Here is a 19,238-nt window from a genome sequence, read left to right as displayed (position 1 = left end):
CGCAAAGTGGCCAGAGTTTCAGCAAATATAATGTGCAATATCTCCGAAACCAAAGCAGCACAAACCTTAGTTTTTAGCAGCACAAACTCAGCACAAACGAATGGTATATCTGTTTTTAAAATTGAATAACATGGAGAGCAAAGTGGGCGGAGTTCAGCAAATATAATGCGCAATATCTCCGAAACCAAACCAGCACATACATTTGTTTTTGCAGCACAAATCAACACAAACACAGCACAACCAAATGGTATATTTGTTTTTAAACTGGAATAATATTGGGGTGCAAAGTGGGCGGGGTTTCATAAAAAAATAATGCTCAATATCTCCTAAACCAAACCGGCACAAACGTTCATTTTTGCAACACAAATCAGCACAAACGCAGCACAAATGAATGGTATATTTTTTTATTCTGTTTTTACAAACATGGGGTGCCAACTTCACATAGGTACTTAAATGCAGAGAACATGCTTTCTAAGACACATTGTTTTCAAGTTAAAATCTACCTTTAGAGAAATCCACAAGGGGGTTCATAGTACTGGTGATATTTCTTATATAATCTCCCAAGCCAAGAGACCTTTAGATCATCAAGACTTAAGTTTAAACTTATATGCCTTTTGGTAAGCTTTAATGATAAACCCAACTCTGATAAAATGTTATGTTTCTTTAAAAGGAGGAAAATTGTGCAAAATATTTTAAATTGACAGAATGTATTACTTTGTGATCAAAAACGACTGCAAGTGTGTCTTCCACAGTTATTGTAAAAATGTATTGATGAAGTACTGAATGCACGCTAAGTCTTCATGTCAATTATAGCAAATTCTCACGCACCATAATACTGACACTTAGCCATACTAGAACACATATCTCTGTACCTTAAATCCATGTTTATTAACTTTTTTTTTTTTTTTTAATTTTCAAACAAGCTTTAGTACATAGTATGGAAAACTGGTACATAATATGATAAGAAGCATAATAAGATCCTTAGAATTTTACATATCAAGGTTGCATAACAGACCATATTGCTAGTAACTCAATATTTAGCGTATGGTGGGTGGTGAAGGGAGTTGGGGTTTTTGGTAGATGCTATATTTTCACCAGATGAGATTTAAATGATCTGTGGTAGCAAAAGGGGAGAGTAAGAGGAGGAGATGAGAGTTGGAGAAAGAAGGAAAGGGGATATGGTAATTGTGGGGGGGGGGAGAAAAAAAAAAAAAAAGCACAACACCAGGCTGGGTAAAACTATTATGTGTCTACACTAGAAGGGTGTGGGTGATAAATGCCCTCAAATGGATCTGTTCCAAATGGCAGTTATCAACTCGTGGGTTTCAAGATTGTGGGTTTGGGAGTAGTGGAATTTTTCAAGTGTGATGAGTTCGGATACTTGAAATTTCCAGTCTAGGATGTGGGAGTGGTTTGTGTCTTCCAGAGTTTTGGTATTAGTTTTTTAGCAGCAGTTAACATTACTATCCAGAGAGCTTTGTGGGCTGCACTGTTTGTTTTGGGAATTGACCTAAAAAGAAGGGAGTCAATAGTGATCTGTGTTTGTATGGCTAGGAGATCGCAGATTTCATGTGATATCTCTGACCAGAATTTTTTTAGCTTCGGCACGACCACCAAATGTGTTGGAGCGAGCCTTCCTCTCCGCATCTCCTCCAGCACGATGCATTGAGTTTGGGGAATAACTTATGGAGCCTGGCTGGAGTGAGGTACCATCTACAGAGGAATTTTAAGTGCATTTCCTGAATCTGAGCTGACACTGAAGATTTTTTAGTGGTTGCAAAGGCCCTCAGCCACAGATCGGTATCCCCTTCCAGATTGGCCTCTTTATTCCATGCTATTGTGTATGATGGGAGGGTGTCTGTTTCTTTATAGGGTGGATATAAGGTGCCTGGGTGTGTGGGTCATGGTGCAGATGTTTTCAAATGGTGTGATTTCCCTGCCTATTTCACTCATATTTATGGTGAGATATAAAGTGGGTTAGTTGTGTGTAGTGATACCAGGAGGAGAAAATCTCTCCGTGTGTTTCCCTTAGACAGGCTTGTGACTTAATTTTACCTTTTACTATTAGGGAATAGATAGAGTTCTTGTTAAGATTGTGTGGCTGCTTGACCCTATATCCTAGTTTGCAGTAAGGAAGTTCTGGGTTTTCCAGGAAGGACATTAAAGGGCTGTATTTAGAGGATATATGGCTGTTTGTGGCAATGATTTTATCCCAGTCTGTTAATGTTGCCAGGGCGATCGGGAATTTGATTAGGGTTTTGGGCCTATGTGTGGGCAAGTTCCACGCCAAGGTGCTCATGTTGTTTAGTTTTAAAATGTGTCTGTCAAGTTCTATCCAGGCTTTATTGTCAGAATTATGGGCCCATTCTACAATGTGTTGGAGCGATATGGCTTCTCTATAGTCAGAAATTTTAGGTACTCCCAAGCCGCCTCTATCTCTAGGAAGATACATCGTTTTTTTGGGGATTCTGGGTTTGATGCCCGCCCAAATGAATTGTTCCATAAGGTTTTGGAGTTGTTCAATGTAACCTCTTGGTAGGTTTATAGGAAGTGTTTGTAGGAAGTATAGAATCCTGGGTAAAACGTTCAGTTTCACCACTCCAATTCTGCCTAGCAAAGTGAGGGGTCTGTTCTTCCATGTGGAAAGATCTCTGGAAATATCTTGTTTTAAGTTACGATAATTATATTTGAACAAGTCCAGCGGGGAAACAGTCAGGAAGATCCCTAGATATTTTAGTTTCTGGTGTGCAATGGTTATATTATAGTTAGTTTTTAGTGAGTGTATATGGTGTTGTTGTGTGTTAATGTTAAGAAGTTCTGATTTGTGTAGATTAAGACTAAAGTTAGATATGTGGCCGTAAGTTTCTAGTTCCTTCAACAGTGCTGGGATAGAGTGCTCGGCTTTTGATAAAGTGAAAAGAATGTCATCGGCAAAGAGAGCCTGTTTGTATTCCTTATCCCCTACTATTATCCCTTTGATATCATGATTTTCTCGTATTTTTTGTGCTAGGACCTCTAGTGAGATATCGAACAGGAGAGGGGAAAGGGGGCATCCCTGCCTGGTTCCATTGTTAATATCAAACGATTCAGATAGGACATTGCTTACTTTTATTCTGGCGTTAGGGTTGGAATAAAGCGAGAGGGTCATGTTGATAAAAGCCTTGGGTATGTTCATTTCTTGCATTGCTCACGTCAAAAAGGACCATCGAACCCTATCAAAGGCCTTTTCCGCGTCTGTCGCAAAGAGGACCATTGGGATCCCCTCTGCCTTTGCGTAGCTAATTAGGTTTAGGACCTTGATGGTGTTGTCTCTGGCTTCTCTGCCAGGGACGAAGCCCACCTGGTCATTGGATATCAAGAACGGGAGAAATTTGTTAAGCCTATTTGCCAGCACCTTAGCCAGGATTTTCATATCCGTGTTTATTAGTGATATTGGTCTGAAGTGTTCGGGACTAGTGTGTGTTTTTCCCGGTTTGGGAATGACTGTGATGTGGGCCTCTAGGAGTTTCCTTGACAGATGTGGATGTTCTCTTAGTGTGTTAAAAATAGTTAGCATGCGTGGAATCAAAGTGTCTTTAAGAATTTTATAATATCTTGATGTAAAGCCATCAGGACCGGGACTTTTGCCTGTTGGGGTGTCCTTGATGGCTTGGATTAATTCATCCACGGTAATGGGGGAGTCAAGGGACTGGGCCTGTTCGTCTGATAAAGACGGCAAGTTCAGATCCCTGAAATAGGAATTTGTCATTTCTTGGAGAGGGATGTCAGGGCAAGTGGGGTTGGTGCGTTTTTGTTCGTGGTCTATGTTGTATAATTTAGTGTAGTATGACTTGAATGCAGATGCTATCTGGTCGCTGCTCTTGAGTGTAGTATTACTTTTTGTTACCAGTGAATGTATGTGACTATTAAGTTGTTTACGGCGTAAGCAGCGAGCCAGTATTTTGCCTGGTTTGTTTCCACCCTCAAAATAGAACTGTTTGAGATAAAGAGCTTTCCTTTGGTAGACTTCTGTGAGGTATCTTTTAATATTGGCCTTTGCTTCTAGTAAACGTTGTTTAGTGTTCTCATTTGAGACATCCTTTTTATGTTCTGTTTCCAGAGTGCTAATTTGGGATAGTAGGTTAGAGTATTTTTCCCTGTTTTGTCTGTTGGCCCTGGCTTTGTGTTTAATGAGGCAGCCCCTTATTACTGTTTTATGGGCTTCCCATTCGGTGAGGAGAGAGGTGGTAGTTTGAGTGTTAATATGGAAGTATCCGTCTAATTCTTTTTGAATACTTTGAAGAATGATCGGATCGTCTAACAAGTAGTCGTCCATTCTCCAAATTTTGGAAGTGACCGGGAGATCTGGCCAAAGAATTGTGCACATAACCGGAGCATGGTCCGACCACGTTATAGAGCCTATGTCGCATTGAGTCGTTATAGACAGGCCATTAGAGTCGGTATATATGTGGTCTATACGGGTGTAGCTATTGTGGGGGTGAGAGAAAAAAAGTGTAGTCTCTCTGGGTAGGATGCAATGTTTGCCATATGTCATGGAGAGTGAGATTGGAGATGGTGTTTTTAAATGTTTTGAGGGTTTTTAGAGGTGTGCTAGATAGGCCTTTTGATGAATCCAGTGTCTGTTCCAGTGATAAATTATAGTCACCTGCCATGAAAGTGACACACCTTGCATGTTCTAGTAATCTACTGGCAACTTTTTTGAAGAAGGTGTTATGAAATTGGTTTGGGGCGTAGATGTTGACAATCATGATATAGTGATTGTATAGTGTCCCTATAAGTATAATGAATCTTCCGTTAGTGTCTTTTTCAATGTGGGTAACTTGTATAGGGAGGAATTTATGTATCAATATTCACTCCCCGCTTTTCTTATGTGGGCTTGACGTGAAGAACGCGGTCGGGTAGTGGGGGTTATTCCATTTGGGTTCCCTACCTTTTTGAAAATGTGTTTCCTGAATTAACAGGATTTGACTGTGAAGTTTTTGGAGTTCCCTCAGTGCAATCGATCTTTTGCCCGGGCTATTTAGACCTTTTGCATTGATCGTGGTTAGTCTAATAGTGTGATCCTGGAATCTGGATTGTTTGGCCATGGTGAAAAAGAGAAAGAAAAAAAAAGGGGGGGGAGAGCGGAGCGGAGAGGAAGGGAGAAGGGGGAAGCGGGGCACTAGGTGGGAGAGAAGCTTTTGAAGGAGGGTGAGTAAGATAAATCAAGGGGGGTAGCGAATGGGTTGAGAGTTTTTAAGAGGGATGAGAATAGCAGTTGGGAAATAGAAATGTGGGTATTTAGTTAAAGTGGAAATCGAGTTAGCGATCAGATGGGGGAAGTAATCCCAATCACAGCTAGTTGGTATGAAGATAAAGTTAATATATTGGTCTATCTGATGTGTAGGGAGATGGGAAAGGCTGAACTGTAGGGAGAATACTATCGTCAACCTTGAGTGAGGGGTAAGGTGAGGGTAAGAAGGTGATGTCCTGGGTTTCGTGGGCAAGGAAGCCAAAGACCCCGTTGCAGGGGCTCACAGAGGGGAAAGGGGGGGAGGCGTGTATGCTCAGTCTTATGTTAGTGGGGTACATACTTTATACCTATCAACCTCCCTGAGGTTATGTTGTACAAGACATTTCAAAAAACATTTTGTATTAAACAAAAAATGAAAATATACCTGTGTAATTTGCAGTATAAAATCTATAACGACCCGTATTTGGTTAAATTTAACGACAGACAAAAACATTATTCTTAACAGATAAACATTATAAGTAAAAAACATTTCCAAGGACAAGACTTGAGTCAGTATATGGTAGTGCTGAGTCCGAGGTGATAGGAGTCCAAGGTGTTAGGGTTGTTCTCTGGGAGTCATGAACCTGGGTAAGCAGAGCTGTCGTGCATTAGTTGTGTGAGAAGATTTAACTGTGTTCAATTATAGGCTGTTATTGCCATGTGTTGGGGTGTATATGTGTTGCTAGTGTCATAAGTGTGATGGTTGTAATTATGTATGTCTTGGCAGGGTTAGAGGCAATGTATGATAAGTCTGGGTGAAACGGAGTGTGTGTCTAGTGGGTTGTTAATATTTGTGGATGGGTGCAGTATAGTTACGTAAAGATGGGGTGTGTGAGTGGTCGCCCCTCGAAAGGGGGTATGGGTTAAGTATGAGTTTGTGTAGTGTTTCAAAGTATGTACATCATAGTGTCCTCAAGTCACAGATAGAGAATAACATGTCTAGGCCATGGACAAATATTAGAGCAGGTACCTAGAGAAAGGGGAATCCATGGAAACCAGGCTGTGGTATAATACACATAACAATCATTCAATAACAATTCTGAAGCCAGGATGTGGTTAAAGAGAGGGCATTATGTAATCTGCTAGGGGCTAGTTGAGCTAATTCAAAGGAGTCGAATGCATGTGGGGAAGGAGGGAGATGTGTATGCTCAATCTTATGATAGCAGGATTCCTGCCTTACCCCTAGCAGTATCCTTGTCTAAAAGTTATGTTATACAAGACATTTAAAAAAACATTGTGTGCTGAACAAATAGTTATAATATGCCTGTATAATTTGTACTATAAATTCTGTAACAACCCAAAGCTGGTAAAGGTTAACGACAGGCAAAAACATTATTCTCAACAGATAAACATTGCGGGTAATAAATATTTCCATGATCATGACTTGAGCTGGTAAGTGGCTATGCTGAATCCAAGGTGATCAGATTGGTCTTTGGAAGTCATGAACCTGTGTGAGCAGAGCTGTTGTGTATTAGTTGTGTAAGAGGGGTTGACACTGTTCAATTATAGGCTGTTATAGCCATGTGTGAAGGTGAATATGTGTTACTAGTGTCATAGGTGTGCGAGTTGAAATTATGGGTGTCTTGGCAGAGTGAGAGGCAATAAATGGTAAGTCTGGGTAAAGTGGAGTGTATGTCTAGTGGGTTGTTGATATTTGTGGATGGGTGTAGTATAGTTGCGGAAAAATAGGGTGTGTGAATGGCATCCTCCCTAGAGGGGATATGGTTTAAGTGTGATCTTGGGTAGCGTTTCAGCATATATACATCATTTTGTTTTCAAGACTCAGGTAGACAATAACATATCTAGGCCAAGTACGAGCACTAGCACAGGTGTCCAGAGAAAGGGGAATCTGGGGAAGCCAGGCTGCAATATAATATACATGAAAGTCATTCAATAACAATTCTGGGGCCAGGATATGGCAAAAGGAGGGGCAGTGTATATTCTGTTAGGGACTGATTGAGCTAGATCAAGAAAGTCAAATGCATGTGGAGCCTGGTGTATCTGTCATATAATAGGAAGTCTCTAGAGACCCTTTGCTTCACAGTTCCCTCTGTAATGGGTTAAGCATAACAGCAAATAAGACAATAAATGATAGAAATGTTCATACTGCACCGTTTCTTGAGCTGGATGCTTTCTCTTGTCTTGAAGGGGATGGCAAAGAGAGTTCATCAAAAAATAAAGATGGATCAGTTCCTGGTCTGTAGATGATAGATTTGTTGTTATGGTTGACAATCAAAGAAACAGGGAACCCCCATCTGTATTGGACTCTGGTGTTTGGATGCAGCGCGCCATTTGAGAGTGACCCCTCCGGTATCCCTTGAAAACACACTGTCTATCCGTCTCATGCTCCCGACACACATGGGGCACGAGATTTACAGGGGGGTGCTTATGGTAATAGTGCTAATGCTTTAGCGTTCGTGGGTATGTGTCGACTTGCCTCTATTTGCTCCGGGTGTCCCGCTTGTCTGCTCTTGCGTATAGCTCACATGCGGCGGTTAGGCCTCAGGTTCGGCTGTGACGTGAAGTGCAGCATGAACAGTCGGCTCACCGCTGCCTAGGTTTTGTCATTCGATGCAGGGTCCCTTTCCATCACTTAAAAAGGGTGTATAGGGGGAAAGAAGAGGGGTGCACATCAGATAGAGGGTTTGTAGCTGGAACGGGATATTGGAGCCCTCTTAAAAAGCGGCCATCTTCCAGCGTGGCCAGACTCCGCCCCATTTATTAACTTTTAAGTAGCTTATGCACTAGCTTTGTAACGTTTGTAGAGATGCGCATGGATGAAAAATTTGTGTTATCCAAAAGATTTGTTTCAGAATTTTCCCAATGTTTGACAAGGCCAAATATTTGTTAAAGGGACACTAAATCCAAATTTTTTTCTTTCATGATTCAGATAGAGCATGCAATTTTAAGCAACTTTCTAACTTACTCCTATTATCAATTTTTATTTGTTCTCTTGCTATCTTTACTTTAAAAAGCAGGAATGTGATACATAGGAGCCGGCCCATTTTTGGTTGAGAACCTGGGTTATATACTGAACAATTTTTTTGGTACCAAATGGCACACATGAATGAACAAATTAATTTGTTGAAGGAAGTATTTGTTTTTCCGTCCGTATTGTCTAGTAATGTATTCTGCTGTTCTCATATGAAACAAATTGTTGAATATGCATACATTTGTATGAATTTGTATTCTAGCCTTTGCCCAATACACAAATATCTTTGATTTAAAAAAAAAAAAAAAATTCCATAAAATAACAAAATGCAGTTTGTATTAATGGGAAATTAAACTGCTGGGTACAACTACAGTAGAATGTTTCCTACTCACCATGCTATTGTTTCCCCCTGTACCTGCAACTCTCTTTAAAGCCATTCTCTTATTTTAACTCATTATAGAATCGAGTTGGTAAAGTTCTGCACTTTATACTGGGCGCTGCCATCTTGCATCCTGCAACAGAAGCAGTCAGCTTTCATAGATTTCTGATGTTACAGATTTTTTAACAGCTCTACCATACACTTCAGTTAATCTCACATAATAGAGAGTGGAAACAGCAGCACCCAATGTCAAGATGCTGAGCTTCACTAAGTGATACCTTTAAGGGGTTAAAACAAGAGAACAGCTGCAGGAACAGTAGGAAAAACAATAGCATTGTAAACAGTAATCATTCTACTTGTAGTCAGCAGTTTAAATGGACATGGAAACCAAATTTTTCTTTCATGATTTAGAAAGAGCATGTCATTTTAAACAACTTTCCAATTTACTTCTATTATCTAATTTTCTTTATTCTCTTGATATCCCTTTGATGTACCTCTAATGTACCAGACAGCAAAGATGGAATATATTTATCTGTTTTACTGATTTTTTTTTAAACTCAGATCATAATCTCACCTACCTCTTTCTTCACTTTGTCCCTGTTTGTAAAGTATTTTGGAAGCCATAGTGTTCCTACAACTCTCATCATAAATAGAGATCAAACAGCATTACACAAAGATTGAACATTACTGTTTAAAATCCTTCAAACATTTAATAGCTGTTTGTGGGGAGAAAAATTAAATGGTGTTACCCTGTCAGGAAAATAGATTATAAATTTAAACCTGCACACACATATAAACCTCAAACAAAGTACCCCCTCACACCCTAACTGCCACTATCAAACTATAGGTAACTTCAATCAATCCTGGTAATATTCTAGTAAGGTGCTGTGTATTCTAAGCATCCTTTAAAGGGACACTGAACCCCAAAAAAATGTATTTCATGATTTAGATAGCATGACATTTTAAGCAACTTTCCTATTCACTACTATTATCAATTTATCTTTGTTCTCTTGCCATCTTTATTTTAAAAGCAGGAATGTAAATCTTAGCAGCCGTCCCATTTTAGGTTCAGCACCATCGATAGCATTTGCTTATTGGAGGCTTATATTTACCCACCAATAAGCAAGTATAACCCAGGTTCTCAACCAAAAATGGGCCAGCTCCTATGCATCACATTCCTGCTTTTTAAATAAATATAGCATGAGAACGGAGAAAAAATGAAAATAGGCGTAAATTAGAAAGTTGCTTAAAATTGCATGCTCTATCTGAATCATGAAAGAAAACATTTAGGTTTATTGTCCCTTTAAGCACTCACATTCATTATTATAACAAAACCCAAAAGGTGTCAATAGCTATAATTTTGCATAACAGCCTCCATTTTTACACATTCTGTTCTACTCAAATAAAATTAAGAGGAAAGAGGCCCCATCTCTTTCAAATCAGGGGTCACTTGTCTCTCTAGGTCAAAAAGGATGAAGCCAGGGCTCAGTCAGAAACATACATTTTGTTCTTGCTTTAGGTGACAGCTGTTTATATGGTACTCACCAACAAGACTCCCCCCCTTTCAAATAAGGGTCATTCTCATTACATGTGATGTCCTCGCACATTGCATTACACATCCTCACTAATTAGAATGCCCTGGGATTGTGTCATCATAAAATATAAGCATGTATAAAAATAAACTATTTTCAAATTTGGGTCAGGGGGTGACAAACAATAATAATAAGCAAATTGAGAACCACTGATATAGAATAACCTTTAAAAAAGTTAGTGAAATAATATTCAGCTAGATTACAAGTTGTGCGTTAGGCTTAAAAAGCAGCGTTGGCCGGTCCCAACACTGCTTTTTAACACCCACTGGTATTACGAGTCTTGAAATGACAGGCTCACCGCTCACTTTTTTGGCCAGACTCGGAAATACCACAAATCCACTTACGTCAATTGCGTATCCTATATTTTCAATGGGACTTGCATAGCGCCGGTATTACGAGTCTGACCAAAAGTGAGCGGTAGACCCTCTCCTGTCAAGCCTGGTACAGCATTTTAAAGTCAGAAGTTAAGAGTTTTACACTACAACGCCGTAGCATAAAACTCTTAACTAAAGTGCTAAAAAGTACACTAACACCCATAAACTACCTATTAACCCCTAAACCAAGCCCCCCCCCCCACATCGCAAACACTAAAATAAATATTTTAACCCCTAATCTGCCGAACCGGACATCGCCGCCACTATAATAAATATATTAAACCATAAACTGCCGCACTCCCGCATCGCAAACACTATTTAAATATTATTAACCCCTAATCTGTCGGCCTTAAAATCGCCGACACCTACCTACATTTATTAACCCCTAATCTGCCGCCCCCAACGTCGCCGCCCCTATACTAAAGTTATTAACCCCCTAAATCTAACCCTAACCCTAACCCCCCTAACTAAAATATAATTACAATAAATCTAAATAAAATTACTACAATTACCTAAATAATTCCTATTTAAAACTAAATACTTACCTATAAAATAAACCCTAAACTAGCTGCAATATAACTAATAGTTACATTGTAGCTATCTTAGGGTTTATTTTTATTTTACAGGCAACTTTGTATTTATTTCAACTAGGTAGAATAGTTATTAAATAGTTATTAACTATTTAATAACTACCTAGTTAAAATTAAGACAAATTTTCCTGTAAAATAAAACCTAAACTAAGTTACACTAACACCTAACACTACACTATAATTAAATAAATTAACTAAATTAATTACAATTTAATAAAATTATCTAAAGTACGAAACACCCCCCACTAAATTACAGAAAATAATAAAATAATTATAAGATTTTTAAACTAATTACACCTACTCTAATCCCCCTTACAAAATAAAAAAGACCCCCAAAATAAAAAGCCCTACCCTACACTAAATTAGAAATAGCCCTTAAAAGGGCCTTTTGTGGGGCATTGCCCCAAAGTAATCAGCTCTTTTACCTGTGAAAAAAAGTACAAATACTCCCCCAACATTAAAACCCACCACCCACACAACCAACCCTACTCTAAAACCCACCCAATCCCCCCTTAAAAAAACCTAACACTAACCCCCTGAAGATCAGCCTACCGGGAGACATCTTCACCCAACCGGGCAGAAGTGGTCCTCCAGACGGGCAGAAGTCTTCATCCAGACGGCATCTTCTATCTTCATCCATCCGGCGCTGAGCTGGTCCATCTTCAAGACATCCGATGCGGAGCATCCTCTTCAGCCGGAGTCTTCTTACTAAATGACGGTACCTTTAAGTGACATCATCCAAGATGGCATCCCTTCAATTCCGATTGGCTGATAGAATTCTATCAGCCAATCGGAATTAAGGTAGAAAAAAATCCTATTGGCTGATACAATCAGCCATTAGGATTGAGCTCGCATTCTATTGGCTGATTGGAACAGCCAATAGAATGCCAGCTCAATCCTATTGGCTTATTGGATCAGCCAATAGGATTGAACTTCATTCCTATTGACTGATTGCATCAGCCAATAGGATTTTTTCTACCTTAATTCCGATTGGCTGATAGAATTCTATCAACCAATCGGAATTAAAGGGACGCCATCTTGGATGACGTCACTTAAAGGTACCGTCATTTAGTAAGAGGACTCTGGATGAAGAGGATGCTCTGCGTCGGATGTCTTGAAGATGGACTCGCTCCACGCCGGATGGATGAAGATAGAAGATGCCGTCTGGATGAAGACTTCTGCCCGTCTGGAGGACCTCTTCTGCCCGGCTTGGATGAAGACTTCTGCCCGTCTGCAGGACCACTTCTGCCCGGTTGGGTGAAGACGTCTCCTGGTCGGTTGATCTTCAGGGGGTTAGTGTTAGGTTTTTTTAAGGGGGGATTGGGTGGGTTTTAAAGTAAGGTTGGTTGTGTGGGTGGTGGGTTTTAATGTTGGGGGGGTATTTGTCCTTTTTTTTTACAGGTAAAAGAGCTGATTACTTTGGGGCAATGCCCCGCAAAAGGCCCTTTTAAGGGCTATTTGTAATTTAGTGTAGGGTAGGGCTTTTTTATTTTGGGGGGCTTTTTTATTTTGTTAGGGGGATTAGAGTAGGAGTAATTAGTTTAAAAATCTTGTAATTATTTTATTATTTTCTGTAATTTAGTGTTATTTTTGTACTTTAGATAATTTTATTTAATTGTAATTAATTGTATTTAATGTATTTAATTATAGTGTAGTGTTAGGTGTAATTGTAACTTAGGTTAGGTTTTATTTTACAGGTAAATGTGTCTTTATTTTAAATAGGTAGTTATTAAATAGTTAATAACTATTTAATAACTATTCTACCTAGTTAAAATAAATACAAAGTTGCCTGTAAAATAAAAATAAACCCTAAGGCCTAGATTTAGAGTTTGGCGGTAGCCGTCAAAACCAGCGTTAGAGGCTCCTAACGCTGGTTTTTACCGCCCTCTGGTATTTGGAGTCAGTCATTAAAGGGTCTAACGCTCACTTTTCAGCCGTGACTTTTCCATACCACAGATCCCCTTACGTCAATTGCGTATCCTATCTTTTCAATGGGATCTTTCTAACTCCGGTGTTTAGAGTCGTGGCTGAAGTGAGCGTTAGAAATCTAACGACAAAACTCCAGCCGCAGAAAAAAGTCAGTAGTTAAGAGCTTTCTGGGCTAACGCCGGTTTATAAAGCTCTTAACTACTGTGCTCTAAAGTACACTAACACCCATAAACTACCTATGTACCCCTAAACCGAGGTCCCCCCATATCGCCACCACTCGATTAATTTTTTTTAACCCCTAATCTGCCGACCGCCACCTACGTTATCCTTATGTACCCCTAATCTGCTGCCCCTAACACCGCCGACCCCTATATTATATTTATTAACCCCTAACCTGCCCCCCACAACGTCGCCGCCAGCTACCTACAATAATTAACCCCTAATCTGCCGACCGCAAAGAGCGGCCACCTACATTATAGCTATGTACCCCTAATGTGCTGCCCCTAACACCGCCGACCCCTATATTATATTTATTAACCCCTAATCTGCCCCCCACAACGTTGCCTCCACCTGCCTACACTTATTAACCCCTAATCTGCCGAGCGGACCGCACCGCTATTATAATAAAGTTATTAACCCCTAATCCGCCTCACTCCCGCCTCAATAACCCTATAATAAATAGTATTCACCCCTAATCTGCCCTCCCTAACATCGCCGATACCTAACTTCAAACATTAACCCCTAATCTGCCGATCGGAGCTCACCGCTACTCTAATAAATTTTTTAACCCCTAAAGCTAATATTAACCCTAACCCTAACACCCCCCTAATTTAAATATAATTTTATTCTAAAAAAATAAATTAACTCTTATTAAATAAATTATTCCTATTTAAATCTAAATACTTACCTGTAAAATAAACCCTAATATAGCTACAATATAAATTATAATTATATTATAGCTATTTTAGGATTTATATTTATTTTACAGGCAACTTTGTATTTATTTTAACCAGGTACAATAGCTATTAAATAGTTATTTAATAGCTAAAATAGTTAAAATAATTACAAAATTACCTGTAAAATAAATCCTAACCTAAATTACAATTAAACCTAACACTACACTAGCAATAAATAAATTAAATAAAATACCTACAATTATCTACAATTAAACCTAACACTACACTATCAATAAATTAATTAAATACAATACCTACAATTAAATACAATTAAATAAACTAACTAAAGTACAAAAAATAAAAAAGAACTAAGTTACAAAAAATAAAAAAATATTTACAAACATTAGAAAAATATTACAACAATTTTAAACTAATTACACCTACTCTAAGCCCCCTAATAAAATAACAAAGCCCCCCAAAATAAAAAATGCCCTACCCTATTCTAAATTAAAAAAGTTCAAAGCTCTTTTACCTTACCAGCCCTGAACAGGGCCCTTTGCGGGGCATGCCCCAAAGAATTCAGCTCTTTTGCCTGTAAAAAAAACACATACAATACCCACCCCAACATTACAACCCACCACCCACATACCCCTAATCTAACCCAAACCCCCCTTAAATAAACCTAACACTAAGCCCCTGAAGATCTTCCTACCTTATCTTCACCATACCAGGTTCACCGATCGGTCCTCGGAAGTGTTGATCCAAGCCCAAGCGGGGGGCTGAAGAGTGACGTCCATCCTCGGGCTAAAGTCTGGATCCAAGCGGCGGCTGAAGAAATCCATCATCGGGCTGAAGTCGGAAGTCCATCATCGGGATGAAGTCTTCTATCAAGCCGCATCTTCAATCTTCTTTCTTCTGGAGCGGAGCGGAGCCATCTTCTTCCAAGCCGACGCGGAACATCCTCTTCAAGCGACGCCTACTCGCCGAATGACGGTTCCTTTAAATGACGTCATCCAAGATGGCGTCCCTCGAATTCCAATTGGCTGATAGGATTCTATCAGCCAATCGGAATTAAGGTAGGAATATTCTGATTGGCTGATGGAATCAGCCAATCAGAATCAAGTTCAATCCGATTGGCTGATCCAATCAGCCAATCAGATTGAGCTCGCATTCTATTGGCTGAACGGAACAGCCAATAGAATGCGAGCTCAATCTGATTGGCTGATTGGATCAGCCAATCGGATTGAACTTGATTCTGATTGGCTGATTCCATCAGCCAATCAGAATATTCCTACCTTAATTCCGATTGGCTGATAGAATCCTATCAGCCAATCGGAATCCGAGGGATGCCATCTTGGATGACGTCATTTAAAGGAACCGTCATTCGTCGGGAAGTTGTCGGTGAAGATGGATGTTCCGCGTCGGCGGGATGAACATGGATCCGGAAGAAAGAAGATTGAAGATGTCGTTGATAGAAGACTTCAGCCGGATCATGGACCTCTTCAGCTCCCGCTTGGATGAAGACTTCAGCCAGATTATGGACCTCTTCAGCTCCCGCTTGGATGAAGACTTCAGCCGGATCATGGACATCTTCAGCCCCCCGCTTGGGCTTGGATCAAGACATCGGAGGAGCTCTTCTGGATCGATCGGTGAACCTGGTATGGTGAAGATAAGGTAGGAAGATCTTCAGGGGCTTAGTGTTAGGTTTATTTAAGGGGGGTTTGGGTTAGATTAGGGGTATGTGGGTGGTGGGTTGTAATGTTGGGGGGGGTATTGTATGTGTTTTTTTTACAGGCAAAAGAGCTGAATTCTTTGGGGCATGCCCCGCAAAGGGCCCTGTTCAGGGCTGGTAAGGTAAAAGAGCTTTGAACTTTTGTAATTTAGAATAGGGTAGGGCATTTTTTTTATTTTGGGGGTCTTTGTTATTTTATTAGGGGGCTTAGAGTAGGTGTAATTAGTTTAAAATTGTTGTAATATTTTTCTGATGTTTGTAAATATTTTTTTATTTTTTGTAACTTAGTTCTTTTTTATTTTTTGTACTTTAGTTAGTTTATTTCATTGTATTTATTTGTAGATATTGTATTTAATTAATGTATTGATAGTGTAGTGTTAGGTTTAATTGTAGGTAATTGTAGGTATTTTATTTAATTAATTTATTGATAGTGTAGTGTTAGGTTTAATTGTAACTTAGGTTAGGATTAATTTTACAGGTAATTTTGTAATTATTTTAACTATTTTAGCTATTAAATAGTTCTTAACTATTTAATAGCTATTGAACCTGGTTAAAATATATACAAAGTTACCTGTAAAATAAATATAAATCCTAAAATAGCTATAATATAATTATAATTTATATTGTAGCTATATTAGGATTTATTTTACAGGTAAGTATTTAGCTTTAAATAGGAATAATTTATTTAATAAGAGTTAATTTATTTCCTTAGATTTAAATTATATTTAACTTAGGGGGGTGTTAGTGTTAGGGTTAGACTTAGCTTTAGGGGTTAATACATTTATTAGAATAGCGGTGAGCTCCAGTCGGCAGATTAGGGGTTAATGTTTGAAGTTTGGTGTCGGCGATGTTAGGGAGGGCAGATTAGGGGTTAATACTATTTATTTTAGGGTTAGTGAGGCGGATTAGGGGTTAATAACTTTATTATAATAGCGGTGCGGTCCGCTCGGCAGATTAGGGGTTAATAAGTGTAGGCAGGTGGAGGCGACGTTGAGGGGGGCAGATTAGGGGTTAATAAATATAATATACGGGTTGGCGGTGTTAGGGACAGCAGATTAGGGGTACATAGGGATAATGTAAGTAGCGATGGTTTACGGAGCGGCAGATTAGGGGTTAATAATAATATGCAGGGGTCAGCGATAGCGGGGGCGGCAGAATAGGGGTTAATAAGTGTAAGGTTAGGGGTGTTTAGACTCGGGGTACATGTTAGAGTGTTAGGTGCAGACGTAGGAAGTGTTTCCCCATAGCAAACAATGGGGCTGCGTTAGGAGCTGAACGCGGCTTTTTTGCAGGTGTTAGGTTTTTTTTCAGCTCAATCAGCCCCATTGTTTTCTATGGGGGAATCGTGCACGAGCACGTTTTTGAAGCTGGCCGCGTCCGTAAGCACCGCTGGTATCGAGAGTTGAAGTTGTGTTAAATATGCTCTACGCTCCTTGTTTGGAGCCTAATGCAGCCATTCTGTGAACTCTCAATACCAGTGGTATTTAAAAGGTGCGGCCAGAAAAATGCCAGCGTTAGCTACGCAATGCTTTGGCCGCAGAACTCTAAATCTAGGCGTAAGATAGCTACAATGTAACTATTAGTTATATTGTAGCTATCTTAGGGTTTATTTTATAGGTAAGTATTTAGTTTTAAATAGGAATTATTTAGGTAATTGTAGTAATTTTATTTAGATTTATTTAAATTATATTTAAGTTAGGGGGGGTTAGGTTTAGACTTAGGTTTAGGGGTAAAATTTTATTATAGTGGTGGCAATGTGGTGGGCAGCAGATTAGGGGTTAATAAATGTAGTTAGGTTGCGGCGACATTGGGGGCGGCAGATTAGGGGTTAATAAACATAATGTAGGGTTCTGCGATGTTGGGGGCAGCAGATTAGGGGTTTATAACTATAATGTAGATGGCGGCGGTGTCCGGAGCGGAAGATTAGGGGTTAATAATATAATGCAGGTGTCGGCGATGTCGGGGGCGGCAGATTAGGGGTTAATAAGTGTAATTTTAGGGGTGTTTAGACTCGGGGTTCATGTTAGGGTGTTAGGTGTAGACATAAAAAGTATTTCCCCATAGGAATCAATGGGGCTGTGTTAGGTGCTTTATGCTGCTTTTTTGCAGGTGTTAGGGTTTTTTTCAGTCGGCTCTCCACCATTGATTCCTATAGGGAAATCGTGCACGAGCACGTTCAGCCAGCTCACTGCTAACGTAAGCAGCGCTGGTATTGAAGTGAGATGTGGAGCTAAATTTTGCTCTTCGCTCACTTTTTTGCGGTTAACGCCGGGTTTCTAAAAACCCGTAATACCAGCGCTGTCTGTAAGTGAGCGGTGAGCTTAAACTGCTCGTTAGCACTGCATCCCTCATAACGCAAAACTCGTAATCTAGGTGATTGTCTCTTATTAGAATATAAAAGAGCAAATTGTGTGACATACAATCTTTATAACACATCTTTCTGTCTTCGGAAAGACGTGTTACACATCACTAGGTGGCTAACAAACAAATCTGTGAGAGTTATGAATCATTTTATTAGCACTAATACAGCAGAATAAATTGCACAGAAGCAAACATTTACCGCACAATATTTTAGCTGTACCAGCTTTTAACATTTGCAAAAGAAAAATGAATCAAATGTACACAAGTGTTCTAGTAGTTCAGAAAAAAAGATAAATACCTATTTAATTTAGTTCCTTTAATTTCTTCTGTGTGTTACCTGGTAACATCAAATACAGGTATGTTTTATAGTCTGCTGCTGCCACAGCAACATGTCATGTTACCCATTAATGACCTCTGCTTATGTAAGTCCTGGGCCCCAGGGAGAATGTGAATAAGGCTGAATTCATTATTAATGAATTCTTTCTGTCAAATGAAAACTGAAAAGTAATATGTGTACTGCTCCATATGATGTAGTAGCCACCAAAATAAACAGTAGGATGAAGGTTTTAAAGAATATGACATTGTAGTTGTTTTGATACTTAAAGGGATATGAAACCCACAAATTGTATTCATACCATCTTAAAAAAGTTTCCAATTTACATTTATTATCAAATTTGCTTCGTTACCATGATATTCTGTTTTAAAGAGATACCTAGGTAGACATCTGGAGAACTACATTGCAGGATATAGTGCTGCCATCTAGTGCTCTTGGAAATGGATACAATTCTTGCAAAACTTCTGCCATATAGTGCTCCAGAAATGGAGAGAAGAAAAAAAAAAGATTATACAGGATATAGCAAAATAGGTACTCACAAAGGTGAAACACCCAATGGTGCAAGTGGAGCAGACTGGATCAATAGCAGTGGCCCAGCTCACTGTGTGCCAAATGTCCAAGCAGCCAAAGGGATGGTCAGAAGGCAAGTCTGTAAACCTGTCAGTGATAAAGCACAGCTACCATAGTTTAGTACATTGGGGACAGGTGATGCAATCTAACTTAATGATTGTACTTACAAGATGAAGCGCACCTCCAGGTGCACTAACAGCAAGCTGGGACCTCTCAGTCGCCCAGCAAACTGCACGCAGGCAAAGTGAAGGTACTCTCAAAAACTTCACAATAAAAA

At 39.4% G+C, this 19,238-nt stretch overlaps 1 protein-coding gene across 1 annotated transcript in view; it reads right to left on the bottom strand.

The window, feature by feature from the left end:
- Positions 1-19,238, bottom strand: part of UGT8 (UDP glycosyltransferase 8) — a 268,405-nt gene that overhangs the window by 170,116 nt on the left and 79,051 nt on the right. The gene's annotated exons all lie outside the window — the stretch shown is intronic.

Source organism: Bombina bombina, chromosome 2 (assembly GCF_027579735.1).
Source record: "Bombina bombina isolate aBomBom1 chromosome 2, aBomBom1.pri, whole genome shotgun sequence".
NCBI lineage: Eukaryota > Metazoa > Chordata > Amphibia > Anura > Bombinatoridae > Bombina > Bombina bombina.
The sequence above is the reverse complement of the archived record's forward strand: the minus strand, read 5'-3'. Positions and strand labels throughout refer to the sequence as shown.